The sequence below is a fragment of the Gossypium raimondii genome, chromosome 1, assembly GCF_025698545.1.
Source record: "Gossypium raimondii isolate GPD5lz chromosome 1, ASM2569854v1, whole genome shotgun sequence".
NCBI lineage: Eukaryota > Viridiplantae > Streptophyta > Magnoliopsida > Malvales > Malvaceae > Gossypium > Gossypium raimondii.
Window position 1 is genome coordinate 34,968,816 of NC_068565.1, and position 21,264 is coordinate 34,990,079.

Genomic DNA, 21,264 nt, shown 5'->3' on the forward strand with positions numbered 1-21,264 from the left:
TTCTTAGGTGTTTTATGAGCAAGGATTGAATCATTGATTTATTACCCGTGGATCTTGAATCGAGTGGACTTTTAGACAAAGAAGACATGAGAGATTTGCTCAAAGACCAGCCGAGATGGACTTAGAAATCAAAAGGAATGATAAGGTAATGGAGTTAATCATGCGCATAACCCAATCCTTATTGCTGATAATAGGGATTGGATCATCAGACAATACGTTGTGCCGCTTTTCAATGAGTTGAATTCAGGAATTTGGAGGCCGGATATCAAGTCACCCAAATTCGAATGGAAACCCATGATGTTTCAAATGTTCCAAACCATGGGCCAACTCAGTGGTATGCCCACGAAGGATCCACACTTACACTTTTGTTTGTTCATGGAGGTAAAGGATTCATTCAAGATAGCTGGTGTGACTAAAGGCGCACTAAGATTAAAACTGTTTCCATACTCGTTGCGAGATCAAGCACGAGCATGGCTAAATTCATTGCCACCAAGTTCAATATCTACATGGCAAGAATTAGCAGAAAGGTTTTTGGTAAAGTATTTTCCACCGAGCAAGAACGCAAAGTTGCGTAATGAGATAACTACTTCCAATAATTGGATGATGAGTCTTTATACGAGGCTTGGAAACAATTCAAAGAATTACTTCGTAAGTGTCCTCATAATAGGATTCCTCACTGTATCCAATTAGAGATGTTTTATAATGGTCTCAACACATATACAAGATTAATGGTGGATGCTTCAGCGAACGGTGCAATTTATAACGAGGCTTATGAGATCATTGAAAAAATCATAAGTAACAACTACCAATGGCCGATAAATCAAGCAGATTCAAGAAAATGTGTAGCTAAAGTGCATAAAGTGGACGCATTACCTCACTCTCTACTCTGGTATCTTCTATTTCCTCTATGTAAAAATAGTTTACCACTAATGGTTTGAATAATTTTGCAACTCAATTACCAAGTCAATATGATGTAGTTTCTTGTATACCGTGGGGATGGTCATTCTTTCGAGAATTGCCCTTCTAATCCCAAATCAGTGTACTATGTAAGGAACCAGTATTAAAATAGAAATGGACAAGGACCGCAATCCAATTTCTACAAAAACTGTAGAACTTTTCCTAGAGTAATAATGGAAATAGACCAAACCACAGTCAAATGCAACATAGACCCAACCAAACCCAAGGGTTTAACCAACAAGCCCCAAAACCACCTCAAACTGAGTCATTAAATAGTTTGGAGAACTTGTTGAAGGTGTACACGGCGAAAAATGACGATTTGATCCAAAGTTAAGTAAAAACGCTAAAAAATTTGGAGAGCCAAATGGGTCAATTAGCTACTGAGCTTCGTAGTAGAACATAAGGAGCCTTGCTGAGCGACATAGAAAACCCAAGAAATTTGGGTAAAGAACGTTTCAAAGTGGTAGAGTTATGAAGTGGTATGACTTTGGAGCCTAAAAGGTTGTGGTTGAAGATGAGCTTACTGGAAAGGAGGAAAGTCAATCGACAGTTGAAGTTCTTACAACAGAAAAGCTGGATGCTGAAAAATATGATGAGGCAAACCCTAAACTAGTGAATTCTAGAAAGCTAACACCCATTTTTGCAGATTTACCTCCGTAGAAAAGTTGTGCATATCAACCTAGAGTTCTATATCCTTAAATACTTTAGCAGAGAAGCATAATCAAGAGGTAGAATTCAAGAAGTCCTTGGATGTTTTAAAGCAATTACACATCAACATTTTGTTGGTGGGGTCTTTAGAATAAATGCTTAATTACGTGAAGTTTATGAAGGATATTTTGTCCAAGAAGAAACGACTTAGTAAATATGAGACTATCACTTTGATGAAGGAGTGTAGTGCGTTCTTACAGAACAAAATAACTTCGAAACTGAACGATCCTAGAAGTTTTACGATACCTTGCAACATTGGTGAATCATATTGCGGTAAAACTTTGTGTGACTTAGGAGTAAGCATCAACTTGATGCCCAAATCCATTTTCAAGCTTTTGGGAATATGAGAAGTAAGACCCACTACTGTAACACTTGAACTTGCGAATCAATGATTTGTATATCCCGAAGGAAAGATCGAGGATGTTTTGGCAAGAGTCGATAAATTTATCTTTCTTGTTGATTTCATTGTTTTATATTTTGAAGCAAACAAAGAATTTTCGATCATCCTAGGGAGACCTTTCCTAGCCACTAGAAGAACGTTGATAGATGTGCAAAAAGGCGAACTTACCATGTGAGTTCAAGAAGATAAGGTAACGTTTAACGTTCTGAAAGTAACGAAGTTTCCCAATTAAATGGAAGAGTGTTCAATAGTGGAGGAATTAGAAACCTTAGTTTCTATGGGAAGCAATTCTGAAGAAGACCCGTTGGAAAACACCTTAAGGTCTGGACCATTCGAAGATGAAAAAGGTAATGAAGGTTTGGTTTTGATGGAAGCCAATTCGAGGAGTTATATGTAACTACCGCGGTTCAAACCGCTAGAGTTGGAAGTTTGGGAAATTGTACAACCTAAGTCATCAATCGAGGAATCAACTAAACTCGAACTAAAGGTACTTCCATCTCACTTAAAATACATTTATCTCAGTGATAGTTCTACTTTGCTTGAGATTATTTCAGCGGACCTAATAGAACATCAAGAGGAGCAATTGATTGTTGTCTTAAAGAAATTTAAGAAGGTAATTGGTTGGACCATAGCTGACATACGAAGTATAAGTCCTTCCTTCTATGTATATAAAATTATTTTAGAGGAAGGTGAAAAATTTAAGGTTGATGGGAAAATGAGACTTAACCCTATCATTAAAGAAATGGTTCGGAAGGAGGTAATTAAATGGTTAGACACGGGAATTACTTACCCAATCTCAGATAGTTCTTGGGTAAGTCTGGTGCAATATGTACCAAAGAAAGGTCGGATCAAAATTGTTGAAAACAAATGAAACGAGTTAATTCTGACGAGAACTATCACAAGTTGGAGAATATATATTGACTACAGAAAGCTGAACAAAGCCACTCATAAGGATCATTTTCCTTTACCTTTTATGGATCAAATTTTAGATCGTCTAGCAGGTAATGAATTTTATTACTTTTTGGATGGATATTCGGGATACAACCAGATAGTTGTAGCCACGGAAGACTAACATAAAACTACTTTAGCTGTCTTTATGGTACATTTTCTTTTAGGCGAATACCTTTTGGCTGATATAATGCACCTACCACATTTCAGTGATGTATGATGGCAATTTTCACTAATATGGTTGAAAATTATGTTGAGGTTTTCATGGATAATTTTTCTATGCTTGGAAATACTTACGATATTTGCTTCAATAATTTGGCTTAGGTACTCAAAAGATGCGAGGAGACTAATCTAATCCTTAACTGGGAGAAGTGCCACTTATGGTTAATGAGGGAATTGTCTTACGTCATAAAATTTCCAAGAATGGAATTAAATTGGATAAAGAAAATGTGGATATAATTGAAAGATTACCACCTCCAGTTGTGTGAAAAGAGTTAGAAGCTTCTTAGGTCATGCTGGTTTTTATCGTAGATTTATAAAGGATTTTTCAAAAATTTCTAAACATTTATGTATGCTTTTAGAAAAAGGTATTATTTTTTTATTTTAACAAAGCATGTTTAGAAGCTTTTGAAGAATTAAAAAACTGGTTAATTTCAGCCTCAATAATTATTACACCTGATTGGAACTCACCTTTTGAGTTAATGTGTGATGCAAGTGATTTCGCTATTGGAGCTGAAGGAACAAAGTGGTTCACCCTATCTACTATGCAAGCAAAACTTTGATAGGAGCCTAGATCAATTATACTGTAACTGAAAAAGAACTCTTTGCTATAGTTTTTGCTTTTGACAAGTTCCGTTCATATCTTATAGGTACCAAAGTTACAGTGCTTACTGATCGAGCTGCCATTAAGTACTTACTCACGGGGAAAGATGCTAAATGGAGGCTAATTCGATGGATACTTTTGCTCCAAGAATTTGACATTAAGATCCAAGATAGAAAAGGTGTTGAAAATCCAGTAGTCGATCATCTATCAAGGTTGGAACAAAATGAGGTAACTTTTTCACTTGTTCCAATTAATGAAAATTTTCTTGATAAGCATATTTTTGAGGTCAGTCAAATCTATGAAACACCTTGGTTTGCTAATTTTTCCTATTACTTAGCATGTGGAATGTTTCCTCGAGAAATGACATACCAACAGAGGAAGAAATTCCTTCATGATAGTAAGTGCTATTTTGAGGAGGACCCATTTTTTTAAGCAATGTGTAGATAACATAATCAGGAAGTGCGTAGCTAGAAGTGAGATTGACAAAATTTTGTACCACTTCCATTCATATCTGAGTGGGGGACACTTTGGTGGTTCACAAACAGCAACAAAGATTTTACAAGCTGGGTTCTTTTGGCCTACATTGTTCAAGGATGCTTATGCATATGTAAGAAACTGCGATAGATGCCAAAGAACCAGAAACATATTAAGAAGGAACGAAATGCCCTTGACAAATATTTTTGAGATAGAACTTTTCGATGTATGGGCCATTGGTTTCTTAGGTTCGTTTCCTTCTTCCTATGGGAACAAGTATATCTTGGTAGTTATGGACTATGTGTCCAAGTGGATTGAAGCCAAGGCATACCCAACTAATGACGCTAAGGTAGCCATGTGATTCCTAGATAAGCAAGTATTTACACAGTTTGGGACTCCTAAAGTTATAATTAGCGACGAAGGATCTCACTTTGTAAATAAGTGGCTTAAGTGGTTGCTTGACAAGTATGATGTGAAGCATAAGATTGCTACTGCCTATCACCCAGAATCGAATGGGCAAGTTGAAAGGGTGAATCGAGAAATCAAAGGTATACTTGAAAGAATGTCTCCTTATCAGTTAGTTTTTGGAAAGGCATGCCATTTTCTGTTTGAATTGGAGAAAAAAGCTCACTAGGCTTTGAAGAAATTGAATTTTGATCTTAACCAAGCCGATGAGAGAAAGGTGTTACAAGTTGATGAGTTGGAGTAGTTGAGGTTATTTTCATACGAGAATACCAAGATGTGTAAGGAAAAATATAAGAAATGACATGACAGTTGTATTCAACATCGTGAGTTCAAAAGATGTTAGAAAGTGGTGTTGTTTAATTCAAGGCTAAGAGCTATTTCCTAGAAAACTCAAATCTCAATGGAAAGGACCTTATACCATCCACATAGTTTATCCATATGGATTTGTAGAATTGTACGAAAACCATGGAGGTACGTTTAAAGTTAATGGTCAACGTCTTAAGCATTATTGGGATGGTGAAGTTGAGCTAATTAAAACCTCGTTCAAATTATTAGAACCTTAGTTTTTCATGATTTTACTTTTTAATAAAAATTTAGAAATAATTTTCTTAAATTAGTACATTTAATTAATTCTGTCTAAGGTGATTGGAACTTAAATGGGACCGTTATGACCCTTCCAACCTTTCTTGGGAATTAATTTAATATAATATTTTAAGAAGAAAATTTCTAATTCAATTTAATCTTTTCTTAGTTTTATTTTTATTTCTCATTTTTATCTTTGTCTTGAATTGTAATCTTTAATTTTAATTTTAATGTTAGTTTTATTTATTTTGATAAAGGGGGTCAAGGCCCAAGTACTAATAAGTTTATTTGTTTTTAAATAGTCCAATTTTTAAATAAAGTTTGGGCTCAAGGCCTGAAACAACAAAAAGGATAAATTTAACCCATGTTGTCGTCCATAGGGTTCCCTAAAGCCCCAATTTTTTCCACCATATCATCCCTTCATCTACCTTACCGTCCAAGTCACTTAAATTAGCTAAATTTTAGCTACAAAATTACCCTAATTCATCACTATATAAACCCCTCTCTACCTTTAAAATTTTCTAAACCCTTCAAGCTATTTTACATTCATTCTTTCCCTCTTAGCTGTCGGCCTAAATCACGAAATTTTTCCCCTAAATTTCTTCCCTGTCGTAATCCCCTAATATTTTCACTGCACGAATTTTACCGGAGTAGTCCCTTCGTCGTCGCAACCCCTTCGTCGTCGCATCTTATCGCTACTACAAGTCGATTGCTGCCACAAAACCTTACTCTCAACCCATTGTCGATTCTTCTCCCTTCCTTGTGCCAAAATTTTGCTTAATTTTAGGGACAAATCACCATGCCTTGCAAAAGAACTAGATCTTCTAATACCTCTGCCGAAAATATCATTATGATTCAAGAATAGGAAGTGAAAGAAAGATTTGATTCAATCTTCAAGAATCAAGCTATGATGTCAGAAAAGGGTTTCAACTTGGAAAGCAATGATAAGATGGTTATGCATTTTCCTATTCGAAAGACAATTGATGCCCTCAATTGGAATTATTTTTGTTATACACGATCATTACCCAATGAGGAGTTAGTTCGAGAGTTCTATGCCTATTTAAGTAAGCTAGATGCTACTGAAGTTCGTGTTCACAAGAAGAAGGTACCCCTAACTTCTAAGTCCATTAATGATTTTTTTAACCTACCTGATGTTGAAGAAGATGAGTACTTTGCCATGATGATAAACATAAATTGGGATTTTCTTCAACAAGTGCTTAATGTTGTGACAAATCTAGGATCCCAACAGATTATAAGAAAGTATGGTAGTCATTCTTGCCAAAGGGAATACTTAAAGTCGTTGGCTAAGGTATGGTTTTACTTTGTTCGATATAGTTTCATGGCTGTCTCACACAGTTCCACCATTTCGATGGAGTGATTTCTTTTGTTGTATGTAATTATGACAGAAATGTCTATCAATGTTGGGAAGATTATTCTCAAAAAGATCCATGATTGTGCCATAAAGAATATCAGAAGTGTTTACTTCCCATCATTGATAACTTCACTTTGCTTAAGGGCCCAAGTTAAAAAAAAAAGTAAACCTGAAGGGACCGTATATTCAAGGTTGCATCACAGCCCATGATCTTGAAAGGTCAGTGGAGAATGTCCATGAGCTAAACCCATCGAGTGAACTAACATAATCAAAAACTGATGAGTCATTGAACGAATCTAAAACGGAAGCTAACTCAGTAATTAAGACAGAAGAAGCTGAATCTAAGGAAGAGCCAAGCAATCCTAAGCCAATAAAGAAACTAGAAGTCTCTGAACCAAGAGAAGAGTCGAATGCTAATAAGCCAGTTGAGCCAAGTGTTGGTCCTGAGTTGACTATTCATATGACCACTTTTTCAAATACTGTGAAGAAATTGGAATTGTCAAATATGATGGATATGATGAAATTTATACATAACAAACAACAGGCTTGTTGGAAATATGCAAAAGTTAGAGATGATTCTGTAAGAAATACTTTTAAAAATATCTTTAACAGTTTTGTTCCTGAGTTCCCAGATTATATCTTCGAGTCATGGAAGGAAGATGACGATGCAAGAAAGAATGAAAAATTAATGGAGGAAGACGAGGAGGATAAGTCAAATAAATAAAATGGGGCTAGGCTAAAGGTAGGGATAAAGAGAAGTGATTTTTAGGTTCAAAATATCTTAACCCTAACTTTGTCTTAGATCCTTTAGCGTCACAACTTCCCCAAACTTATTTTGAACTTATGTTCCACTTTTATTTTTCTCGAACTTTGAGCAAACTTTGCTCTTTATTTTTAAGACTTTGAGCACTCCTTTATTTGCTCTTATTTTTCTGTATTTGAGTAAATTTTTCTTTGTTTCTTTATTAATTTTTTTACCTTTTTTTAATTAACATGTGAAGAGCATGTACATCTTCTCATAATTTTCCTCAAACTTTGATCACCAAGACAAATTTTTAGTTAAGATAGGTGCAAAAGAATAGGATAAAAGTAAAAAGATGTGAATGTGGCTTATAATGTAGGCAATTTGCAATAAACATCCCATTAAGCTCAAAATTAAGTTTCAAGAGGTGAATTTCATAAGGTCGACTTGAAAGGCTCAAACAATCCAAAGAAAGTGTGTTTATATCATATTAGAGTCATAAAGATTGCTTAAGTACCAAGTCTTTCTCACAATCCCATCATAGAAATGTTTATTCCCATTATCACATCACTTTATTTTCTTTCTATTGAAGAGGCATTGATCTTATTTTATTCATGCTTCTATTTTATTACATGAAAGAAAATTTCTAACTAAGAAATAAAATAAATACCTAAAAGAAATAAAACAAACTCAAAATTATATAGGGTTTTCTATATGTTTTTACCACTTTTATACTTAATTATTATGTTTATCTTGAGTAATTATTATAGAAATAAGTGAATTTTACTTAATTAGTAATTTTATACATGAATTTAGAAAGTATGTGAAACTATTCTTAATTACATGATTTTCATACATATTTTATATTAATTCATGTTAATTTATTAATGTATGTATTTTTCACTATGTATGTAGGCTACTAGAGAAATGGTTTAAATAAATAAAAGATCGTCATGCACAAATTATCCATGTGGATGGCAAGACCATGCAATTTTGGGCTTGAGGTTAACTACTTGACCTAATAAAGAAAGGTGATAAAAGATAGACATGTCTGCTAAGTTATTGGATTGAGAAAACAATCCAATAAGGGGAATTAAAAGCCCAATTTGGGCAATAGAAGATGGATGCCTAAAATATGTTTTGGGATATTTAATGGATGGTCCCTACAGTTGGAAAATAATAAGAATTTAGCCCAACAACTTCCCTATTGCAACTGTCCACTCTATAGCTATTTTTAGCTTGAAATTCGAATTTTCGATTTGAGAAGACCTGGTCATCTCTTTTCCTTGCAGCATGGTTGGCCACATGAGAGAGGGAAGGAAGAAAATTTAAACTTATTTTTAGTAAACTCAAACCCTTACCTTCACCTATTTTTAGTAAACTTAAACCTATTTCCATCATCCCTCTATTTTTAGTAAACTTAAACCTATTTCCATCATCCCTCATCACTCAACATTTCTTTCTCACTCACATTAGTTTTCTCTAAATTTCTTTTCCCTTTCTCCCTTGCATAGTTGTCCATCTCCTCCCCCATATTTAGCCTCAAAAATTTTGTCAAAAGCACTATTTAGCCGACTACCTTCTAAACCCTTATCAAAAGAAGCTTCAATTAAAACGGAGGAGCGCTTCAGTCAGAATAGATCCGAAAGGTTGCTGAAATGAGCAGAGTTGAGCACATCAGTCATAATAGATCTGAAAGGCTGTTGAACTGAGAAAACTCTTTCCTCTTGTCATTTATTTTAAACATGTTTGCTTTTTGTTTTATGTTTTTGACATCAACTATGAAGTTTTAATTCCTATATGCTAGGATGGTTATATTAATTTAATAAAATTTATTTAATTCATGTTAACATGTTTTGTGCCTCAGTCAATTATGTCTTCAATTAATATCATGATGCATTTCAGTCAATCGGGATTGGGTGCACTTAGATTAGCTAAGTGATCCTAACCAGACGACGACTAGTAGATGCATAATTGAAAAGTGCAATGCTTAATTTAGGTAATTAGAACCGACTAAGTTAAGGTTCATAATATCTTTAGTTAGCTCTATTATCTTGCATGGTTTTTAGATTTATGTAATTAAACTGTTGCAAACGTAAATGTCCCTGTGACCTTGCATAAATGCTAAGAAACCCTTAGTCTAATATGATCAGTAATATGCATATTTAACTAAGTAAAAGATCCGAGAGGACTTAATTTGGTTTCCAAACCCATAAGATATCAAGTTGCCAAGGAAGTTCCGAACATGTTAGCATGATGAAAGTAAGTTGATTTGATTAATATAATTACCCTAGCTCATTTAATATTTATTATTTTTGTTTCTAAAGCCTTCATTCATACACTTAGGTAAATTGCATTGGGGATCACTCTTGCATTTAATTAATCTAATCATTACTATCCAAATTTATTGAGTTTTTGTTACATCAAATTCTTAATTATAATTTTGCAATTAATTTTTTAAGCTTATACAATCCCTGTGGAGAAGATAACTTATTTGGACTTACTTATTACTTGAATGACTACATACAATTGCTTAAACAAGTTATAATTTGTTACAATTTTTAGGGTGTTATTTACCTAAATCCTAAGTTAAGTCACTGATCATGCGTATCAACTCATGTGCTTTAATATAAGTGGAGGCTTATGCTTTAAATATGATCAAGCCCATAGTCGGTATGTCATGTACATGACTTGTGTATGGCATGACTTTACTAGAAATAGTGGAATTCATAGCTCAATTAAAGAGTTAATGATATCATCTCATTTGCATTGTTTGAATTGATCAATATGGAACGTGGCAATGGGTTGCTCGTTCTTGATCGAGCAATTTATCACAGTCATTTATTGACAGTGATCATATTAATCATTAAGAAGACACAATGGTGACAGTGAGAGAAAGGCCTTGCATGGGGGTCGTATATAGTTGAAACATTAGTAAGTTGTCTATAATGGGGACTCTAATGGAAATTCCATGATCTTTTAAGCAATTGTTACTACTAGTTCGGGAAGGAAAATAAAAATAAAAGCTCTAGACCCAACTCCTGCACATAATTTTAGATGATTCTTTGTATGGTTGATGTCCATGTAGCTGTGCATATGTTCTTAAGGAGTTGTTGTTTGTATGTGTGTGTAAGAAGTGCATGACAAAGTATGGTTGGCGATAAGGGGTTTCGTGCGGAGTGTCAAAAAAATATGTAATATGATAATGGACCCCACGGTGGTGCTTTGATGACGTTCGCCATGAAAATAAACATGAAGGCCAATATGGCAAAACTTTAGTTTACCTGGACCGTAAACACTAGGTCTTCTGAGATAGTAAACATAAGAAAAGGCCAGTGTGGTAAATATGTGGAAAGAGCATGGCCATGTCACATTATGGGCAAACCTCAGGTGATGCTGACTCTAGGTAAATCCATATCATCAAACACGATAATTGGTGTGGTGCATTGGTGGCAAACTACATCGAGCTTCTGTGGTGAGTTATCTGTAAAGCTTTTGTGGTGAGTTATCTGTAAAGCCTCTGTGGCAAGCTATCTATAAAGCCATATAGCCAAACACGATAGTTGGTGTGGTGCCTTGGTGGCAAACCACATCAAGCTTCTGTGGCGAGTTATCTGTAAAGCCTTTGTGGCGAGTTATCTATGAAGCCTTTGTGGCGTGTTATTTGTAAGGTCCTTATGGCGAATTATCTAAAAAGCCTATGTGGCGTATTATTTGGGAAACCTTGGTGGCGAGATATGGGTCTGCCTTTGAGGCATTTTCTGAAAGAATTCTCGGCAGTATACTCAACTGATGAATCTACCATAGTGACCTGATAGAATGGAGAGCTTGGCATATATGCAATTATGGGTGGTGTAAGCGTTCACCAAACTTGGAAGTTTTCACATTATGTCTCGAAGTCATATGAGTTTCTGTTGAATGATCTAAAATATTGCATTAATCGAACCAAGTACATCTGAATGGATTGACTTGAAGTTATGGTATGATTGGCATTCTTACAGCCGACCGGAACCGATATAAGAATCCACCAAGAGTAGTATCCCTATGTATATTATTCTGAGGAATGTATCTAACTTCTATCTTTAAAGAGATTATGAAACAGGATCTGCAATAAGATGTGAAGTCTGTGATCTCCAATTGAGCGAAATGTGCATAAGGGGGTCAAGTGCAGAGGTGGCATATAACTATTCGCCAAGAATTAGAAAAGTATCCACTAAAGTTTGTAAGGAAGTCCAGAACCCTTAACTCGAGGGATTCAACAACATTGTTTAAAGGTAATATTGGTTGAGACTCATTAAGTTCCATTGAACTTACAAGTGTCTATTTGTAATTCAGGTTCTTGGAATTGAATCAATGCACTAGGAGGGACCAAGCCAAGAATGCCCCACGGCGGCAGTTCTAAGAGCGATATTATGCATACAAAAGCGTACTTTTGGAAATATGACAAATATTACTCTACGCCATGATTAAGTCTGGTTTAAACAAAGATTTAAGTCGTAATGTCTTCTATTGTTTTTGAGAATTTGCTGTAATTAATAAATGTTTCCTTCAAATCTTTTGACTTAGAAAAGAATATAAATAAATAAGAAGTATGTTCAATATGGTTTTCGCCAGTTCAAAATTTTTGTTAAGTATTTAAGTATTGTGGTATCCCTTATCTAGATTCTATAAATTGGATCGAGTATAAGGTGTTACAATACAAATATAAATGATTTTTTGCACCATATCGTAGGGTATGATGTTAGAGCCATTTTTGGTTCGTGGGTTTCACCCCACGTTTGTTGCCCATTCCCATTTTTGTTGCCCACTACTTTGTTCTGTGGTAGTGGGTATATGTGTGATAGTGGGATGGTGGTTTTTATGAGGAATCACCGCTATAACTACCCCCAAGCATAAGGTTCTTAAGCATAAAAAAACATTTTCTGAAAACAATTCTATCTAGTGAGATTTTAGAGTGCTTAGGAGACCTTGGTGATTTTTTTGTTTTCCAATTTTCATGTTTTTGTATAGCTAAATACGACGTCCTTATCAGTTGTTTGATACGCTCAACAAGTGGTTACAACATCTAGATTTTAATATTTGATTCGAACAATGATCGGAGGTATTTATGTTCGATTTTTCGCTGCTTACATTTCGTTTAAACTGTGATTTGTGCTCACATTTGGTATCAGAGCCAGGTTAATCTCTACCTTGTCCGAAATTTAAAATTTTTTCAATTTCTCAAAATAACGTTTGAATTATTTTTAAACATTTTTTGAATTTTTTTTGCAAACTTTTGTGCAAAATCGAGGGATTTTATTGGTGAAAATTTCTAAAATTAATTTTGTTATAAATAATTTAGTGAAAAATTTAGAACTTTGTTGTTTGAATATTTTTTATGTGCCTGAAGTAAATGGTTATATGTGAATTATATGGTTATTAGTTACATACATTTTTTAGGTGCATAAATTTTTTTAAGTCCATATATGGGTTGAAACAAGCCTCCCGACTATGGTATTTAAAGTTCCATGAAGTTGTATCTTCATTTGGTTTTGTTGAAATTGTCATGGATCAATGCATATACTATAAGGTCAGTGAAAGTAAAATTTTTTTTCTTATTCTATAGATAGACGACATTTTACTTGCAACAAATGATAAGGATATGCTACATGAGGTGAAAAAATTTCTTTCTAAAAATTTTGATATTAAAGATATGGGTGATGCGTCTTATACATTATGTAACACCTCTAATTCATCACCGGAATAAGGTTACGGAGCATTACCAGAAATTCTTAACTTAAAATATTTGATTACAATCATTTATAAAACACATCATATTCCATTTAAACACATGTATAACGTCCATTTTTCGAGCCCTCGAGGCCTTAAAAATACGTTAGAAACAATTCAAGACTAAATCGAAAACGTTTAGAACTTCATGAAAAAAGATAGAAAATTTCATACTACATAGAAAAATTCATACTACAGGAGTCACACGGCCGTGTTGGCAGGCCGTGTGAGTCACACGGCTGAGACACACCCTCGTGTCTCAGGCTGTGTGGGCATTCGAAGTAAGGACACAAGGTTGTGTCCCAACCCGTGTCCGTGCCCGTGTAACTCTCTGATTTGGTTCACACGGCTAAGTCACACGCCCGTGTACTAGACCATGTAACTCTCGAAATGCAACCTTTAAAAACCTACTGGAGACACATGATTGTGTCGCATGACCATGTGTCACACACGGCTGAGACACACGCCCATGTCTTAAGCCGCGTGGACAAGAAATTGGCCAATTTCAAGCTATTCATTTCACCCAAAACATGATCACATAAACAATCCATTTGCACTTGCATTCAAGCACTCAAAATGTACCTAAAACATGCATAATCATGCTAGATCATTATGGTATTTGTTCATACAACCAATATGCCCAAAAGACACCTCAATCACAACAACCAAACATGTTTAAACTTTTGCATAGTTTAGCCATTAACCATCCATATTTTTCTAACCTAATTTCCTTATCAAACTTACCACAATGATTACATACCATAATTCACACTCAAATATACCAATTTGGCCATTCAAAACATATCATCATAAAACCATTCCAACATTAGCCAACAAGCACCAAAATGCCAAAATGTCATCAATCATAAGAAAAAACACATATATACATGCCAACATGACAATTAATTCATCAACAAAAATACTATAATTACAAGCCAAACACAATGGCAATTTCATCAAGTACGAAAACACCTATACATGTGAATATGTAACCATTTTTCAATTAACTTGTTTCCATATAAAAAAACATATCAAAATGACCTTACCATTTGGACTACTTCTGACATGCATCAAAACCATTTAAATGTTACCAATCTAGCCATTTCCAAATGGTTCCAACAACCATCATCTATACACACCAATTTAATGTCCAAATGGTCAATTATTCAACCAAACATATTTAATTAAATTTTATATCAAAACATGCCATAAATGATCATTTTTCAACCACACCAACACTTACCACTTTGGCCACAAACCTTACATCAATTAAATCTTATAAACACCAACCATTAAGCACCAAGTGCCAAAAGCACACCAACCATCAAGGCATCCAAAATAACATAAGTTTCACAAATTCAAAGCAACATTTCATGCCACTATCGTTAACTAAACATTAGACATAAGTCCACCTATACATGCCATTATAACCACAACAAAAGCATCAAAATCTACCGATAAAATCGATGGATAGTGTGATGGATCTCCGACTAGCTTCCAACCCGATCGAGCTTCTAATAATCTGTAAAGTAAGAGAAAGATAATCACATAAGTAATGAATGCTTAGTAAGCTCGTATAAACCATAAGCATAATATTACATTTCAATAATAAAATTTATAGGTTAAGTATAAACCTATACTAATGCCTTAAGATTTACCAAACCATAATTATTAACTCAAAAATGAGTAAATTCATTAATATCACATATATTTATAATTCATAACATGAAAGGATTTTATGGGACGTAATGTATGACCATCAACCTTTCTATAAGATTATACGCCTTTCAATTTACTTATTTTCCTTTCTGTTCCTAATACTTATCATAAGCCTAAACAACATTATTAATTCTCAATTCAGTGTATTTATCCATGACATAGATAGATTAATTCAAAGCATAAGTTATTTACTCACATATGAATACATCATTTATCTCATTAAACCTTTTTATAACATCATAGTACATCCCAATTACGAACTTACTGTATCACAGTTACGTACTTACCTTATCATTCCCTTTTCTTACCCGTCATATGCATAGTACAAGCATAATCATAAACATCAATCATATCCACAAGCTTGGCATAATCCTAAGCACATCAACAACACATTTTAGTTCATTTAAACATGATTCATTTGAATTTGACATGTATAACCATTATACTTGAACATGATTCAATTGAATTTATCATCCATCTCAACATAACATATTTTCCATGTTACTCACCATTTCAAAGTATTCCATACATACAATTCTTGTTTCATATAGAACACTTACCATATCCTTGTAAATTCATGCCCGTTGAATCGAATAGAATACCGTTGGATACGCAGGATAGCTCACACAAAGTGTGCTAAACATATAACCATAGTTTGTTCTTTCCTGTACATATATGCTCACACGATCTGTGAAATTATTATGCTCACACGAGATGTGAAATGAGCCTGCTCACACGAGCTGTGGGTCAGAATGTAAGCTACATGATGATGCTCACACGAGTTGTGGAGTATCCGCAACACATGCCGGACCTCAGCCATCGATAGGACATTTAAGACCAGCACTCAAAAAATGTAAACCCTAATGACATGTCATTTGTATCCTACAAATTCCTAAGGTTCAAACGGGGTTCGATAGTCGTATGTCGTTGAATTTCCATCATCTCATGACATGATATATTTCATAATAACATATATATATATATATATATATTGATTCATTAAAATTAGAATAACACATCAAACATTCAATTTAACCAACATTTAAGTAATTATTGCTCATACGAACTTACCTGGCTAATTGTAAAAATGTCAAAGTATAGGGGCATTTCGGTAATTTTTCATTCTCCTCGATTTTTCACTCGATCTTGATCTAAATTAATAATTTCATTCAATCTATTACTTTATACAATAAAAAATGTATTTTATACAATTTAGTCATTTTTGAAAGTTTTACAAAATTGCCCCTAAAGTTTTATTTTTATTCAATTTAGTCCCTGAGCCTAAAACATGCAAATTAACCATTTTTACCCAAAATTGAGCCTAGAAAAATACTTATGGCATCCAATACAGCCCATTATTGCAACAATTTCACATCAAATCCTTGTACTTTTACTATTTTAATAATTTAGTCCCTAATCAAAAAAATTCATCAAAAATCACTTAATAAAATAATTTTAAATAAAAACTAATATCTCAAATTTATCATGTAACATCTAAAATCATAAGTTTTATCAATGGCAACATTCAAAATCCTTAACAGTTTCAAAATCGAAGGTACGGGCTAGCTAGACCTAGTTGCAACGATCTCAAAAATATAAAAATTATTAGAAACGGGGCTAAAATCACTTACCAAATTAACCTGTGAAGTTGCTGAAACCTCAAGGTCTAAAAATGGTGCTTTTCTGGTTACCATTCGGTGAAGAAGGCATGAAAATGATGATAATAACTTTTATTTTTATTTTATTTATGAAATTATCATTTTAGCCTTGGTTAATAAATAAATAGAACACCAATTTCATGCCCATAATTGTCCACTAACTCCTTGAATGATCTAGTTACTATTTAAGTCAATTTTCCTTTATTCAATTAACCATTTAATCACTTAAATCAAATAGTGAACAAATTTTAAATCTTTTACAAATTGTCCTTTTTAATCAATTAACTATCGAAACGTTAAAAATTTCAACGAATTTTAATACCACCTTAATGACACTCTATAAATATTTATAAAAATATTTACGGCATAGTTTATAAAAATGAGGTCCCGATACCTCATTTTCTAAAACCACTTGACCTTAGGGTCTTACCACTTGAACTTAATAAATCGCTTATATAACATAAATTATCAAATCAAAAGCTTTTTTACAATCAAATTTGACTCGTAAATATTTAATATTTACGAACTTACTCGCTGAATTTGGCGGCCTCGAAACCATTGTTTCTAACACTATTGGAAAACGGGCTATTACACATTAAGATTCATCGAGATAAACATCGCGATATCTTAGGTCTATCTCAAGAAACCTATATCAACAAAATTTTAGAAAAATTTTGGATGAAACATTGTTCACCAAGTGTTGCTCTTATCGTGAAGGGTGATAAGTTCAATCTAAATCAGTGCATGAAGAACGAATTTGAGAGGGAGCAAATGAAAAACATTTCATATACTTCTATTGTTGGAAGCCTGATGTATGCTCAAGTCTGAACAATACTTAACATTGCATTTACAGTTAGAATGTTAGGAAAATATTAGAGTAATCCAGGGATTGACCATTGGAGAGCTATAGAGAAAGTTTTGAGGTATCTTAAAGGGACAAAGGATTACAGGCTTACGTACAAATGATTAAACAATTTGGAAGTGATTGGCTACTCTGATTCAAGGGCCCCTTTTAAAAAATTGTAAAATGTAATATAATAAAATAAAAATATATACTAGTAATTTCATTAAAAATATGTTTTATTACATTAAGCGAATAAGATATTTTCTAACAAAATTAAAATATATATTTTTCATTCATTTTACTCATATATCATCAACTACAAAAAAAAATCATAAAAAATGGGTTGAATATTGACAGACTGCAAATGGGAGGCACCATGGGTGTAATGGCCCAAATTTAAGGCTATCAGAATAGTGGTTTGTAACCACAAATCTGATTTAAAGAGAAAATTATTATTAATTTTTATGATTTATCGAGTGATTAGATATAAGTATTAGAGTATTGATAAGAAATTTTATTGATTGCATGCCTAAATTGCCTATTAAAACTTAATTGCAAAAGTGGGTAAATATGAGTTTTAGATGGTAAAGGATTTATTTGAAGTGCATAATCAAAGTAGAGGTCCTTAAATAGTAATTAGACAATAAAATTTCCATGGACAAAAATAGCCATGCATAGATAAAAATAACTAAAGTTTTAATGAAGGGTATTTTAGTAAATGAATAATAAAAAGAATAAAAAGGGAAAAAGATGGCAAAAATATCATCTTCTCCATAGATTGCTGCCGAATTTGGAAAGACACCATAGCTAGGGTTTTCACACTTTTTCAAGCTCATAGTAAGTGATTCTAAGCCTCGTTTTTAATGCTTTTTAGGTTTTCGAGATCCCGATAGCTTAATTTAGCTTATTCTAGCAATAATTTAACCTAGGGTTTATATTTGGAAAAATACCCATAGGTGAAAAGTGTTTATTTTGATATTTTATGATAGAATATGAAGCTAGAAATTATGTTAAACAACTTTTGCTAGCCGATTTTAAGCGAAAACGAGTAAGTTGACATAATCGGTAAAAATCCCTAATGTGCATAAGTGTTAGAGTGAGAATTTGATGTTTTCATAGAAGAGAAAAATGTTCAGCATGTTATATAACATAGGAATATGAGATGAAGTTTAATTTCCGATCTTTGGGGCAAAAGCGTAATTATGTAAAAGTTTAAGGGTAAAATTGTGATTTTTCCAAAGTTAGAGTCGAGGGTTGTTTTACTGAATGTGAGTATTAAATAAGTTAAATTTGCTATTATAGATCAAGAAGAACGGAATTCGAGGTTAGATTGAGGAAAGAATAAAGTTGAAGACTAAATTGATAAGTTTGGCTATATTTGCTACCGAGGTAAGTTTACGGTAAATAAATGCAATATTTTAATAATTATTATTAATGCTGCTATTTTCCAACAATTATGTATTTTAAGTATGAGATGACAGAGAATCAGTGATAAAAGCCCCGTTGAAACATTAGGAGTGTATTAGATACAAATGTCATGACATTTGAGTAAAGAGATCCCATATAAGACCATGTCTGGGACATGGCATTGGCATCATTGAGGTTATGAGAGGTTCCATGTAAGACCATGTCTGGGACATGGCGTTGACACCGAGATGAGAGGTCCCTCGTAAGACCATGTCTGGGACATGACATGGGCACCGATATGAGAGCTCCCATGTAAGACCATATTTGGGATATGACATTGGCAGTACATGAAACATCCCATGTAAGACCATGTCTGGGACATGGCTTTGGCATGTTATTACCAGAAAGAGACCCAGGTATCTTTATTATTCCAATGTGGTTCAACGGGCTAGTAAATAACTTATGTCCATGAAAGTTCAGTTAAAAGCATAAATGACAAGTTCAAGTGAGTTATAAGAGTTAAGAGTATATTACGTTACCCATTGAGAATCAACATTTCAGCAAGAGAAAAGTAAGTCATAATTATGAGTTATCTAAGTAAACAAGTAACTGAATGAGTAAGAGATCAAGTAAAGAGGAAATTAAAGATTATGTTACTTGGTTATTATTATTTGTGTTTAATGTTGCTATTTATTTACTTGTAAACTTACTAAGCAATATGCTTACTTTGTTTATTTTCTTTCTATATAGCATTATTAATCAAAGTCGGGGATCCTAAAGACGCCGGAGATCGTCCACACTATCAACCACAACGACTCGGTATTTTATGATGAACTATGTTTAAACTATGGCATGTATAGGGACTTACTTATTTTGAATGTTGTATTATGATTTTGCTAAAGAATGATGTGTAAATATCTAATGATGGATGGTTGTCAAAATGGCTAAGTATGAAGGTGCTTGATGTTATACATGTCTATGTGATAAATTATGCATAGAAATCATGAAAGAGTAATAATTTGCAAAGAACTAGATTTCAAACAGCAGCAGTGACGTGATTTTAAAAAATCACTTAGGATAGTATAAAATGAATTAGAGGGTGTATGATATATATAATGAAATCTTGTTGAGTATATTTTCATGGAAAAATAACGTTTTAGCAAAAAGAATTTTATATTTTGAAATATATGAATTTTTGTGAGACAGGATCAGAACTGTTTTTGGAGTCCCCTGTTCTGAGTTTAGAAAATCACTAAAAATTTTACAAAAATATTTATGAGTTTTAATTTATATTTCTATATTTCTTATTGATCCTATTTTCTGTAGAAACAAGTGAGAACACCATATGAAAATCCTACAATGAGAAAACTAATTTTTAGTGGCAAGAGGTCAGGACAGTTGAGTGGTGAAACAGGGGAGACTTTAACTAATAAACTGTACTAATTGGCTGAAAAAAAAATTCTGAAAAATTTATGATAAGAATATATATGAGTCTAGTTTCATAGAAAATTTACATATTTAAATTTTGAGTTCCGTAGCTCGAGTTATAAATGATTTAGTGACTGATGCGCGAGTGGACAGCTTTATCATAAATAGTGAGATAAATTTTAAAAGTAAATTTTTATACCCCGAAGTAATAAGTTAAGTAAAGTAATGTCTCGAGCTCAACTCCGGCTATGGTCTCGGGTAAGGGGTGTTACAATGGGTAGCAAGCAGGAGCAACAGCTAGTTGAATACTGGCAGTCTGGCACAGCCACGCAGGCCAGCTGGACGAAAAATTATTTTAGAATCTCATAATCTCAATCTCTCTTATATAAAGTAAAAATTAATTAATTCAATTGATTGATGTTGATGAATGATGTATTACTCAAGTGAAATTTGGTCTTATTTTAACTTGTAGAAAATTTCTCCTGTTATCATGGTTATGGGAAAATAAAGAAGGTTGAATGCTAATAATCGTTGATTTTTTTGGGGAAAATTGAAATTCTCCATTATCTTTATTGATAGAAGTTGGAATTTGGAATCTAGAGGAGGTTTGGAGAAGCTAAGGAGTTGGAGATGAAGAATTAATGGCGAAGAATTGAAGGCCCATTTTATTTGTTTTTTCTTTTTTTCTCCTTCCTACAATGAAGCGTTGATCAGAAGATTTAAAAGGTTGAAGATTATTTTTTCCACTTTAAAAGCTGAAGAAAAAAAAATATTGGGCCCCCTCCAACCGGGCAGCCTCACTCCCAGACTACCCCTAGGGCTAGACTTCTTTTTAATTTATTGGGTTTAACCATTTTTACGTTTTAAATTTTTATTATAAAGTTTTGGGTTCTAAACAAGGACTTCATGGTTTTTGAAATTTTAGAGAATAATGTTTTAAATGTATGGCAAGAAATAAAAGATTAAAA